At 38.3% G+C, this 11,696-nt stretch overlaps 1 pseudogene; it reads right to left on the bottom strand.

Moving 5' to 3' along the window:
- Nucleotides 1–1,950: 1,950 nt before the first annotated feature.
- LOC112415801 (mitotic spindle assembly checkpoint protein MAD1 pseudogene) lies at nucleotides 1,951–3,324 on the bottom strand (annotated as a pseudogene).
- Between the last annotated feature and the right edge of the window lie 8,372 nt (nucleotides 3,325–11,696).

Here is an 11,696-nt window from a genome sequence, read left to right as displayed (position 1 = left end):
CACACACACACACACACACAAATCTGATTTTAAAAATGGGCAGAGATTCCGAATAGACATTTTCCCAAAAAAGACACACAGATGGCCAACAGGTACATGAAACGATGTTCAATATCACTAATCATCAGGTATATGCAAATCAAAACCACAGTGAGATTTTACCTCACACATGTCAGAATGGCTATTATTAAAAAGACAAGAAATAAAAAGTTTTGGCAAGGATGTGCAGAAAAAGGAACAGTTGTACACTGTTGGTGGGAATGTAAATTAGTGCAATCACTATGGAAAACAGTATGGAGGTTCCTCAAAAACTTAAAAAAAAGAACTACCATATGATCCAGCAATTCCACTTCTGGGTATTTGTCCAAAGAAAATAAAAACACTAACTCAAAGATACATACACCCCCATGTTCACTGCAACATTATTTACAATAGCCAAGACATGGAAACAACCTGTGTCCAACAATGAATGGATAAAGAATATGTGATATATATAACATATATAATTAAATATTATATACAAAATATTATTCAGCAATAAAAAAGTAGGAAATCTTGCTATTTGTGACAACATGGATGGACCTCGAGGGCATTATGCCAAGTGAAATAAGTTACACAGAGAAAGACAAATACTGTATAGTCTGTCTTATATTTGGAATCTGAAAAACAATCCAGAAAAACAAACTCATGGATACAGAAAACAGACTGGTGGTTGCCAGGGGCAGGGGCTGGGGGCTGGCAAAGTGGGTGAAGGTAGTCAAAAGGTATGAGCTTCCAGTTAAAAAATAAATAAGCCACTGGGAATGTAGGTACAGCATGATGATTACAGTTAATACTACTGTATTGTATATTTGAATGTTGCTAAGAGAAGAAATCTTAAAAGTTCTCATCATGAGGAAAAAAACTGTAGCTATGTATGGTGACTGACGTTAACTAGACTTACTGTGGTATCATTTCAAAACATATACAAATATAGAATCATTACATTTACGGCTGAACCTAATATGCTATATGTCAATTATACTTCAATTTAAAAAAGAAAAGCATTTTAAAAACTTTGTGTAATTTTATTTGTAAAAAAATTTCAAAATAAACGTATTCAATATTTAATTATGGACCGTGGATCACACGCATGCTTTAAAAATGAACATGCACATATTGGTGTGCACATTTTTTTTAAAAAAGGGGTGCACAATCAAGCAAGTCTGGAGAAAACAGCTGGCACGAGCCTACGACAGCTCAGTGTGGCCGGTGCAGCCTAGCCTTGTGCCTGTGGTGGAGGAGTGACAGGACGAGGATTGAGGAAAGGATTGAGGTGTGCTCCAGAAGACAGGGTATGCGAGCCTTCTGAACAGGTGGAGGAGAAGGAACCTAGCTTAGAGGGCATCTGAGGGACAAAGAAAATCAGGAGCTGCCTGAGTCACCTAAACCCACCCAGCAGCAAGCACAGGTGACTCCAAAGACCTGAAGAAGGAAGAGAGGGCGTCTCCAAGCCCCGTCTAATGCTAGGGCAGAGCCCTGTTCCAAGCCTGGGCACCTGCTCCCACCACTGCTCACCTTCCCGCCCTAAAGCCCCTGAAAGCCGCAATTCTTTTAATTGTTGGGGGAGAAAGGCAATTAACACCATTTTCCAAGTTCCTAATTTTAAGTTATAGCATCATAAATGGACAGACCTGTATCCACTGTCTCGCAGGAAGCACTTTTGATGTTCCGAAGCATCCACTCGATGGCAGCCGGAAGCGGGTAGCAACGGAGCTGCTCCTTTCAAGGTACCGCCCAAGTACAGGTGGGAAGGTGGAAGGGAGATGCTCAAAGGCAATGGCAGGGATTCTGAGGGACAGAAGTGCACCCGGGAGGGAGGTTGCACAGGGTCTGGGTAAGGAACGAAGGCGGGAGGCTGCTAAGGGCTCCGGCCAAGTCGCTGTCTGGGCCTTGTCTTCCTCACCTTCTTCAGCTGCAGGCCGGGTTCCGGTCTCTGCGCCACGCCTCCCGAGTCTCCTGCTTCTTCCTCTACTCCAGCAGCTGACTGCTGACTTGGCGGACCTCCTCCTCGAACAGCTGCCTAACCTTCTCCAGCCTGGGACGCTGCTGGTGATGGAGCTCCTCCTGTCCTTCAGGGCAAGCTCTCTCTGCTGAAAGAACATGGAACTGTCTCCCGGGTCCTAATGTTCAAGTCCAGGGCCTGGTCCAGTCTCGCCCAGCTTTGCAGCTTCGCCAGCAGCCTCGCCTTCTCTAGCTCCAGATTCAGCAGATTTTCCTGCATCTCCTGACGTCCCAGCCTTCGCTGCAGCCCCTCCGGTTTTTCTCTGAGCAGCCTGTTGTTCTCTCACTTCTCCGGCGGGGAGGCTTCTCTTCCCTCAGTTCGTTTAGCTCCCGCCATCTTGCGCAGCGGCACCACTCAGACTTCCTGTTCTTCAGCATCGCAGCAGGAATAATTGATGCTCCAAATCCTGGTACGCGGGCCTCTCACTGCTGTGGCCTCTCCCGTTGCGGAGCACGGGCTCCGGACGCGCAGGCTCAGCGGCCATGGCTCACGGGCCCAGCTGCTCCGCGGCATGTGGAATCTTCCTGGACCGGGGCACGAACCCGCACGAACCTCCGCATCGTCAGGCGAACTCTCAGCCACTGCGCCACCAGGGAAGCCCCTCCAAATCCTTAATCTTATGCGCCTGGTCTGCTCTCACTTCTTGGCCGGCCTGGAATTCCTAAATTTTCTTTTTTTTTTTTTTTTTTTTTGCCCGTGTGTGCTGCAAGGCAAGCTGCACGCACCTTCAGCTTCTGCTTCTCAGACTCTAGGAACTTCAACTGCACCTCCTAGCTCTGCACTCGACTGCCATTCCGAGATCTTCCCCTTTAAAGCACTGATGGTCTCACTGGTTTCTGCCAGGGCCTCCTTTTCCCGCGGGTTCTCGCTGGCTGCGTCCAGGCTCTGCTTACGCAATCTGTTGCGCTCCAGCTGCTCTTTCATCTTCTCGTCCACCTCGGCCTCCTGTTCCTGAAGCTGCTGAATGCGTGTCAAGAGCTCCTTGTTGTGGTCAGGTTCGAGATGCCGACCCCTGGCACTAGTGCTGGACGCTCGCTCCAGTTCCACTCAAGCCCTCTTGTGACTCGGCTCCATCTGCATCTTTTCCAGCTCCATCTGGATGAGGCAAGTCTGAATGGATCTGCTTTGTGTGTTTGTCCAATTGCTGGTACTTAATCTGCAGAGAACCTTGGGTAGAGGTGGAAACATCCAGTCCAAATCCTCCCTCCACTCCCTGAGAATGAAATTTTTCAAGACCTTAGGGTGGATAGGAAGGTGGTGTTTTCCCCCAGGTGTTCCATGCCTCCCTCCCTCCCTCCCTCCCTCCCTCCCTTCCTTCCATCTTTACCTCCTTTCCTTCTCTCTTCTTTTTATCCTGTACTAAAGGTAACATCATTATGCTGGTTTTCCATTTTTGGTTCTTACTTTCATCAGTCCCAGGAAAAGGGCTTCTAGGGTGCTGCTTATTTTCTTAAGCTGGGTGCTGGTTACATTTGTGAAAATTCATGAAAGTAGAGAATTATCATTTGTCACTTTTCTCTATATAAAATTCTGATCAAATATTTTATATGGGCTATATTTTGTCTCTATTGAACATCCAAGCTTGACCTGTTTTTGATATTAATTCTAAAATTCCCTCTCAACTTCTTTATAACATCTGTTATTTCTGAAGGCCTAGCTCATGTTTCCTCATTCAGTTCAATGACTAAATTCTCAAACGTTATCCTTCTTATACTCCCACTATTGATTTTAGCATTGGTATTGCTGTTGTTGCTATTTAAGTCCTTAATTTACAGGTGCTTACTTTTTGACACTTGAAAATCATTTAAAAAATTAAATTGTAACTTTAAAATAAAGTTCTCAAAAATTGCAACTTGTTCAACTTGACTGTATATGAGAATGTGAAATCTAAAGGTGCCTTAAAAAATCTAGACATAAGAAAAAATCTTATCAAAAAGGGACATTATTATATAAATACAATAACAGAACTTCTGCTATGTAGGTAATGCAGACAGTTCTAGTTATCTAGTCAATGAGCACGTACTTAAAAAATTTTCATTTCCATTCTTTTGTTCATCTTCTCCCTCCTTCCCTTTCTGTCTCTTTCCTTTCCCTGCCTTTTCTTTTCTTTATTTTCCATTCCTTCCTTCCTTCCTTCCTCTCTCCCTCCTTCCCTCCCTCCCTCTCTCCCTTCCTTCTTTCTTTCTTGGAACTGGAACTAGATTCAGGTTAGACATTTTTGGCAAGAATGCTTCATAGGTGGATTGTGTACTTCCATCAGGAGGTACAAATTAGCTAGTTGTCTTTGTTTTTATGATGCCAGTGGCCATTCATTACCATTGCCTAAATTCAGGATTTCATTAGGAGTTTGAAAAATGGTATTTTTCTATGTTTTTTTCTGTGTTTTTTAGCTGCAATATTTCCATAGAGAGAAACATGTCCTCAATAATTTGTTGGCTGTCTCTGATGTCGTTGTCAGGATAAATGTCTGGTTATTTCCTTTCATTTACGAGTTTTTAAACAACAAGTTAATTCTAGATATCTTCCTAAAGCGAAGACTGGGAATTTAAAAATATATATTTTTGTATCTTTACAAACTCATAGAATTAGCTATATTATGTTTTAATATATTGCAGTGGTTATTCTTATCAATACTCGTATTTTTCCACCTATGACCTTGTGGGAACCTTTTCAAGGGAGTTTATGATGCAACTCCAGCTGTGTTTGATAGCATCTTTGCTTTCACGTACAGCAACTTATCCTGTACATTTTCTAGATTCCTATGTCTCTTAGGAATAAGAATATTATCATAGATAACCATATTAGAAATATCAAATTTAAAATAATGATAAAATAGTATTCTCTAAAATATATCCTATATTTGACATTTGCTAGCTCAATTATTCTAATTTGAACTAATTAGCAATCCTGCATAGCAATTACTTTCCAATCTAGGATCCATATTAGAATCATACATTGCATTTATGTTATATCTAAGGAATATTACATTTTAAAGATATGCATCATGAGTTCATAACAATATTTCCAATTCAAATTTAGAAGTTCATGGGGTTTTGAGGTTCTGTTTTTTTTTTTAACCTAGTATCTTAAATCTTATATCTGTAAAGTCTGTCTCCTACGTGGAAAATTTGGTTGCCAAGAATAACAAAAGGATTACTTATTTTCATATACTTTTTTCTTTAGATGGCAAGTGATATTAATTTTCTTATTTTTGCCATGTATATTATTTTACTTTTTATTTTAAGATTTATTGAATCAACTGAAAGGTTTCAAAGATAGTCTTTAGAAATTTATACTTCTAAATATTTTTCTAACATCTGAGCTCTTTCCATCTCCTTTAGCTCAAATCTTATTGCTGTAATTTTATGTCAATTACTTCCAGTTGAATGATAAAACTGGATGAGGTTAAAGTTGCTAAGGCAGCGTCTAATCAATAATCCCTTGCACAGCCTCAGAGCAGAAGTATTTTGCTCATCTGGTGGATCTGATGCTAATAACTTTTTGCCCTCTTGTGAATTAAGGCAGTGCTTCTTAAGCCTGACGTGTATACATGTTCACCTAGGGATCTTGTTAAATTGCAGATTCTGATTTAGTAGGTCTGAAGTGGGGCCTGAGTTTTCTGCATCACTAACAAAATCCTAGGAGTTGTTGATGACACTTGTCCCTGGATCACAGTTTGAGTAGCAAGAATTTAAGGTTTTCTTGGCTAAGTTTAGGGTTTTCTGGGCTAAGAATTTTTTCAGATGATTAATGTGCTACATTTCTTCTTTTTGTCATTCTTGTAATTTATAGTTTTCTGGATGTCTGGGCAGGTAATTGACGATGTAGCAGTACCAAAATTGAGGTGGCTGTTTTTCCTGGGTTTCATTTTCTCCATTTTACTCATTCTCTTTATTGATGCCCTCTTTAGGCTGTCATTGGTAAAGAGGCCCTCTGCAGAGCATTAATCTGCAACCCTAGTGTCTAACTGATCTACTTCCTTTACCTTAACCATGGCATGGTTGTCAGCACCCTCCATCACTGCCCAGGGAGGCTTAGTATATCATGATTGAGGGTCATAGTGTCTTCACATCTAGCAAGGTGACAATCACCACTGTTTGCAGTAAGGATAGCGTTATTGGGTTGCTTTCCAGGGGCCAGTCTTTGAATTCACCTTTTTCCCATTCTCATTATGTTGGTGGTGGTGTTGGTAATTTGGTGTGGTTAACACCTGTGATGGTCATGATCTGCTATGTAGTTAATGCCTTGCACTGGAACACCATCTATACAGTAAGTCCCCTACATATGAACATTCAAGTTGCGAACTTTCAAAGATGTGAACATGTGTTCGTATGTCCAATCACGCAGTCAGTTCACATGTCTGGCATACATTGTCACGGGCAGCTTGCCCTCTGTTTCCTATTGCTAATGATTCTTCAGCTCTACCATCTTCCACCTCCTCTCCTTCCTGCTGTCAGTAACTCTTCTTGCCTGTTCACCCTATGCCAGCCCCTGTATGCCAGCTGTTGTACTGTACAGCTGTACTTTTCAAGGTACTATACTGTAAGATTAAATATGTTTATTTTTTGTGTTTGTGTTTTATGTATTATTTGTGTGAAAAGTATTATAAACCTATTACAGTACAGTATTATATAGCCGATTGTGTTAGTTGGGTACCTAGTCTAACTTTGTTGGACTTACAAACAAATTGGACTTAAGAACTCGCTCTCGGAATGGAGCTTGTTCTTATGTAGGGGACTTACTGTAACAGCTGCTGTTATACCTAATTCCCTTCAATAACATCAAACTAGTTAGTTTCTCCACTTCTATACCACCAAGTTACTTCCTGATTTACCTTCTTTATGGCAGTCTTCTGCACAAAAATAACTTTCACAGTGTCATTTATTTGATTATATATGAAGTACTTTTTACAGTAGATACTACTGGAAAATGTCATGAATGAGGTCACTGAACTGCTGATTCCTCTGCATTTCATCTCTGCCACTGGTTCCAGGCTCGATTTTCCAGAACTGAGGGAGATTCAGTGGTGAGTGACAGCTGGGTCCCTTCCTCCCTGCTCAGTCACTGAGACGATGTCTAAGACCTGCTGTCATGCCTGCAGCACTGCTTTATGGTGATGTTAGCCAGGCCAGTGATGGTGATCTGCTAAGGGTGGTCTGCTAAGGGCTTTCTTGGACTTACACTTCATTACCAGGATTAATCAGACTCAATCTTAGTTTTCTTATCTGCAAAAACAGAATAATCATACCTACTTCACAAGAGAAGTAAACACTTGCAAAGCGCATAACATAAAACAAACATACAAAATACATCTTAAAAAAATCAAAAAAAAAAAAAAAAAAAAAAAAAGATAGTTTTTGAAAATGTTTACCACAAATTTTCATGAATTCAGACAGACAAATTTGTCACCTTTGAATAGTTAATACCTAGTGATCATTTTACTCATCTATAAAATGATCAAAAAAACCCAATTCCTGCTTTGCAGAGTAAGGCTGGTATCAGCACAATCCTTTAGTAATCAGGTTCCCTAGACATGTGAATGTAAGTTAATGAAAACAGAGATGATTATGACTTGCATCTCTTGGGAGATCTTATTTTTCTCTAAGAGCCTAGGATTACAAGGAAAAAAAGACATCATAATGCGTTTTTCGAGTTCAACAAGTCCATTTCAAATAGAAACATTATATATATATATGTATTTATATATAATTTTTAAAGAAATACCTTTATCCAGTGCAATATTTAATAATCTTGTCCTAAATTCAGTTGTCTCTCATGTCATTAAGTTTCACAAGTCAAGAGAGATGACTGGGGAACAGTATTAGGTGAGACACAAAGAGTGTGCCAGTTTTGCCCCATGATTTGGAAGTGCTTGTCCTTGAAGGTGCCCTGCTTTCTACCCATTTTTAGCTCTGGGTACCTTGTGAAATTTAACAGCTTCCACATGCACATAGAACATCTCTTCTAATGAAAGTGGAACAAAGGAGAGAAAAATGAATGTAAGTGAAGGAAAGTTTATATGTATGTAGGTGTTGAGAAATTTGTAACAGTTTTTGTATTCTCTTCAGTGTTCTCTGATGACCTTGGGATTTAAGGTCATCTGAGGTGGATGAGGTGCCAGTAGATTCTAGAATGTTTTTAGGAAAGTGTATATATTCTCTTTGGGATACACAAAGAGGCTACATAAACAATTTGTGGCATTAAGCATACTGGAGCTTGCTTGATAATAATTGCAGAAGCAATTGCTGTAGAAACATCTGATGGGTGATAATACCTTCACTGATGATGTTTAAGCAACCCCTATAGTAAGGTTTACTCTGTAGTAATAGGCTTTGGGAAAGTCCCAGTGTTTGTGATAAAGGTGAGTTGAAAAGTTTAAAATAAATCATCAATGTATATAGCAACTGCTAAAAACAAAAAGTTCATACCGAGGTAGTACTCAGTGATAGAGGTGGTTTCAAAAATGATTAAAAGAATGTTCCATTAAAGATGCCCATAGCAAAATAAATTTAAAAAAAAAGATGCCCATAGCCACATGAATGTTCATGTTGCTAAGCTCATATGCCTGCCATCAGACAAAATATGACTGAAAAAAGAAGTCTCTCAAAGTGATCATAGAAAAATACATTTTTCTTCCTTCAGAAGTATTTTTAAGGTGCTCCTTTTTCTTAATGAATGATGTTGCTTTCAGTAAAAGTGCCTCCCTGTGGTCTTCCAAGCTTTGCCTCTCAAGTTTTCTAGTTTAATATTAGTTGAGCAAATGCACTAGATCCCATTCTTGCCCTGTTAAGTTCACAAAGGCAGCTGAAATTGCTTAGGCAAATTTTTGTACTTAGTACCTTAGATTACAGGGTGATTTCTGCTTCCATTTGATAGCCTTTCGAACTACTACACATTGTTGATGTTATATGTAATTCTGCCAAGGTTATTGTGCTGTTGGTCTCCCCATAAGTGACATGGATAAACTTTCTTTTATCTCTTTCAGCTTAATTACATTTGATCTCCCCTGAATTATAACAGAAAGACTCACAATTATCTAAGATCTGGCAATATTTTTTAGTTTTGTTGATGGGTCTGCAGAGGCCAAATTCAATTTGAAGAAATTTGGGGAAAAGAAAAACACCCACCCTTTTCTTTGCATTATTGCATTAGCCTTTTAACTGATCTCTATGATTTCAGCAACCTTTTCTTACCATTCTCTTCATCAAAGTAATCTTTGCAGTATGTATATTTGACAATGGTAGTCTCCACCTAAATAAACAAATGAAAAACACACATTTTAATGGTTCTCTATTGCCAGTGAATGAAATCCATAATATTCAGAATCCTTGTTCTGTTGTTTCTACCTTTTTCTTACCACTCATTTCTAAACTCCTCTCTTTGGCAACATACAACTGTTATTCCCCAAACACATTATATACTTCATTTTTTTCCATGTAATTGTTCATTCTGCCCCAACTTGTAGAAATGCCTTTTCATATCTTCACAATACACACACACACACACACACACACACACACACACACACACACACACACACACACACACACAGAGTCACAGATTAGCAAACCGTGGCTCTGTCCTTGAACCAGTCAGGCAAATTAATCTTTCTGTCACATATAGTTGTATTTATTAAACTAGTTGCTTATAATTGGTGCTATATTCAGTGCATGTTTTTATCTCCTCCTGCCCATTAAACTATGTACTTTTTGAGGGCAGAGACTGTGGCTTGGTAATAACTGTGGAGTTCAAAAACATAAGAATCATTTTGTTTGAAGAATTAGGGGGAAAATGAAGGCAGTTTGTTCTTTTTTACTAAAAGTATAATCAGCTAAGTGCTTTTTCTGCCTTTCCACAAGCATTCGATAGAATTCTATGATCATAGTTATGAAAATGGTTCTCTTTTCCTTGAGAAACTCCTTTGCAATTCAGTGTTCATTTTGCCTTTCTGAAATATTTACTTTTAGAACATATGATAGTCAAATATTATTCTTCTTTTGAAAATTATTTTTCAGAATTAGAGTCAATAATCTGGAGCTGCTTCTTTTCACTTCTCCCATTTTTGCATGATAAAAAAGAGAATAAAAATAATTCACAAATAGCTGACGAAAAATTAAATAATTAAAAAAAAATTATCACATGGATAGCTACTAAGGGTGTCGGCTGATTTAGAAATCCTGTGCTCCATTACTCTGGGAGGTTTAATTTTACAGACTCACTGAGAATTCATTTGTGCATTATGAGTCTTTTAGAAATTGTTTGATAAAATAACATACAAATGAAGAGAATGAAGACCTGGACAAATTTCAAGTGGCTAACTAGAGAGTCAAGCCTTATATTCTCCACTCATCATCCCCAAACTTGAAAATAAATCAGTGAATCAAGATGATTCATGAATGAAAAAGAATAATACTGGCACTGCCACCAAAGTTTCCTTTATAAAAAAAAGAAAGAAAAACAAAGAACTAAACAGCCATGTATAGTAGCACTGACAATATCAGAATTTCCTTCTTTTGTCACTTCTAAGTATATTTATTGTAGTTTGGTTTGGCTCCAGTCCTCCTCCTCTTGTTTTTACTTTGAATTAGGTCCAGGCTTTTTAGCTCCAGGGAAGCTAGTTGCAGTATTGAAATTGCACTTTCCTTTAAACAGTGCTAATTGCAGCCATAATAACTAGTTCATGACCATGGAAATTAATGATGGAAAAGACTTGTTAGATCATCTCTTCCATCAGATTCTGACAATACAGGATTATTTTTTACATTATGTCCTGGAGTATTCTGCCTGGTTAACTTTAAGAGACTGAAATAATGAGGCTTTAACCATTTCCCTTGGGAGAGAGTCGTGTATCCTAATAAACTTAGACATCGATCTGAAGATCAGCCTAAATTTTCTTTTTATTTCATTTCATGACATTACGCCTAGGTATACACCCTTGGGTCACCCTAAACAATTCCTTTTCCTTCTGCATTCAATACAACAAATTTCTTGGCTACCATCCTACAAAGAACTCCATGGATGGTTTTATTCTCATTTACAGAGAAGGATGTGGTCTTAGCTAATAGTGAAGCAAAATGCAGCTATTCATTAATTCATGAATCATTCTTGTCCTAAAAGAGGCAAGTAAAGACTTTTTAAAAAATCCTCAAAAATGTGACCGCTTGCATTATATCTGTGTATTTTATTAGTCAGCTTTAAAAGTATATTAAAAGTAAAATTCTGTCAAAATATTTTCCATGACCTATAAATATATCACTTCCATTCAGATTATCAACTTCTTGAAATCCTGATAGTGAAATCTGTTTTTGGACTCAATTTTTCACCTCCATCATAATGTTCACTTGTTCTGTAAGTGTGAACCTGCTATTTTAATTTATTCATTTAAAATATATTAGAACATGATTTTTTATAAGTATTTGATTTCTCATTGTGTTATTTAAATGGAACACATCTGATTTTGAATTATAAACTGATGAAGTAGCCAATAATGTACTGTATCATTTAGGTTTGTGATTGAGGGGAAAATACTTGGTCTCTATTTATAAATGATGATAATAAAAATAAAGCATTATTATTATAAAAGAATTACAGTAGAAGGAAAACATTGTTGCTGTTATTGCAACTTTATTAGCAGATTTGATAAATTTCTGGG

Source organism: Neophocaena asiaeorientalis, unplaced genomic scaffold (assembly GCF_003031525.2).
Source record: "Neophocaena asiaeorientalis asiaeorientalis breed wild unplaced genomic scaffold, Neophocaena_asiaeorientalis_V1.1 scaffold48, whole genome shotgun sequence".
In the NCBI taxonomy this organism is placed as follows: Eukaryota; Metazoa; Chordata; class Mammalia; order Artiodactyla; family Phocoenidae; genus Neophocaena; species Neophocaena asiaeorientalis.
This window is presented reverse-complemented; position numbering and strand designations above follow the sequence as displayed.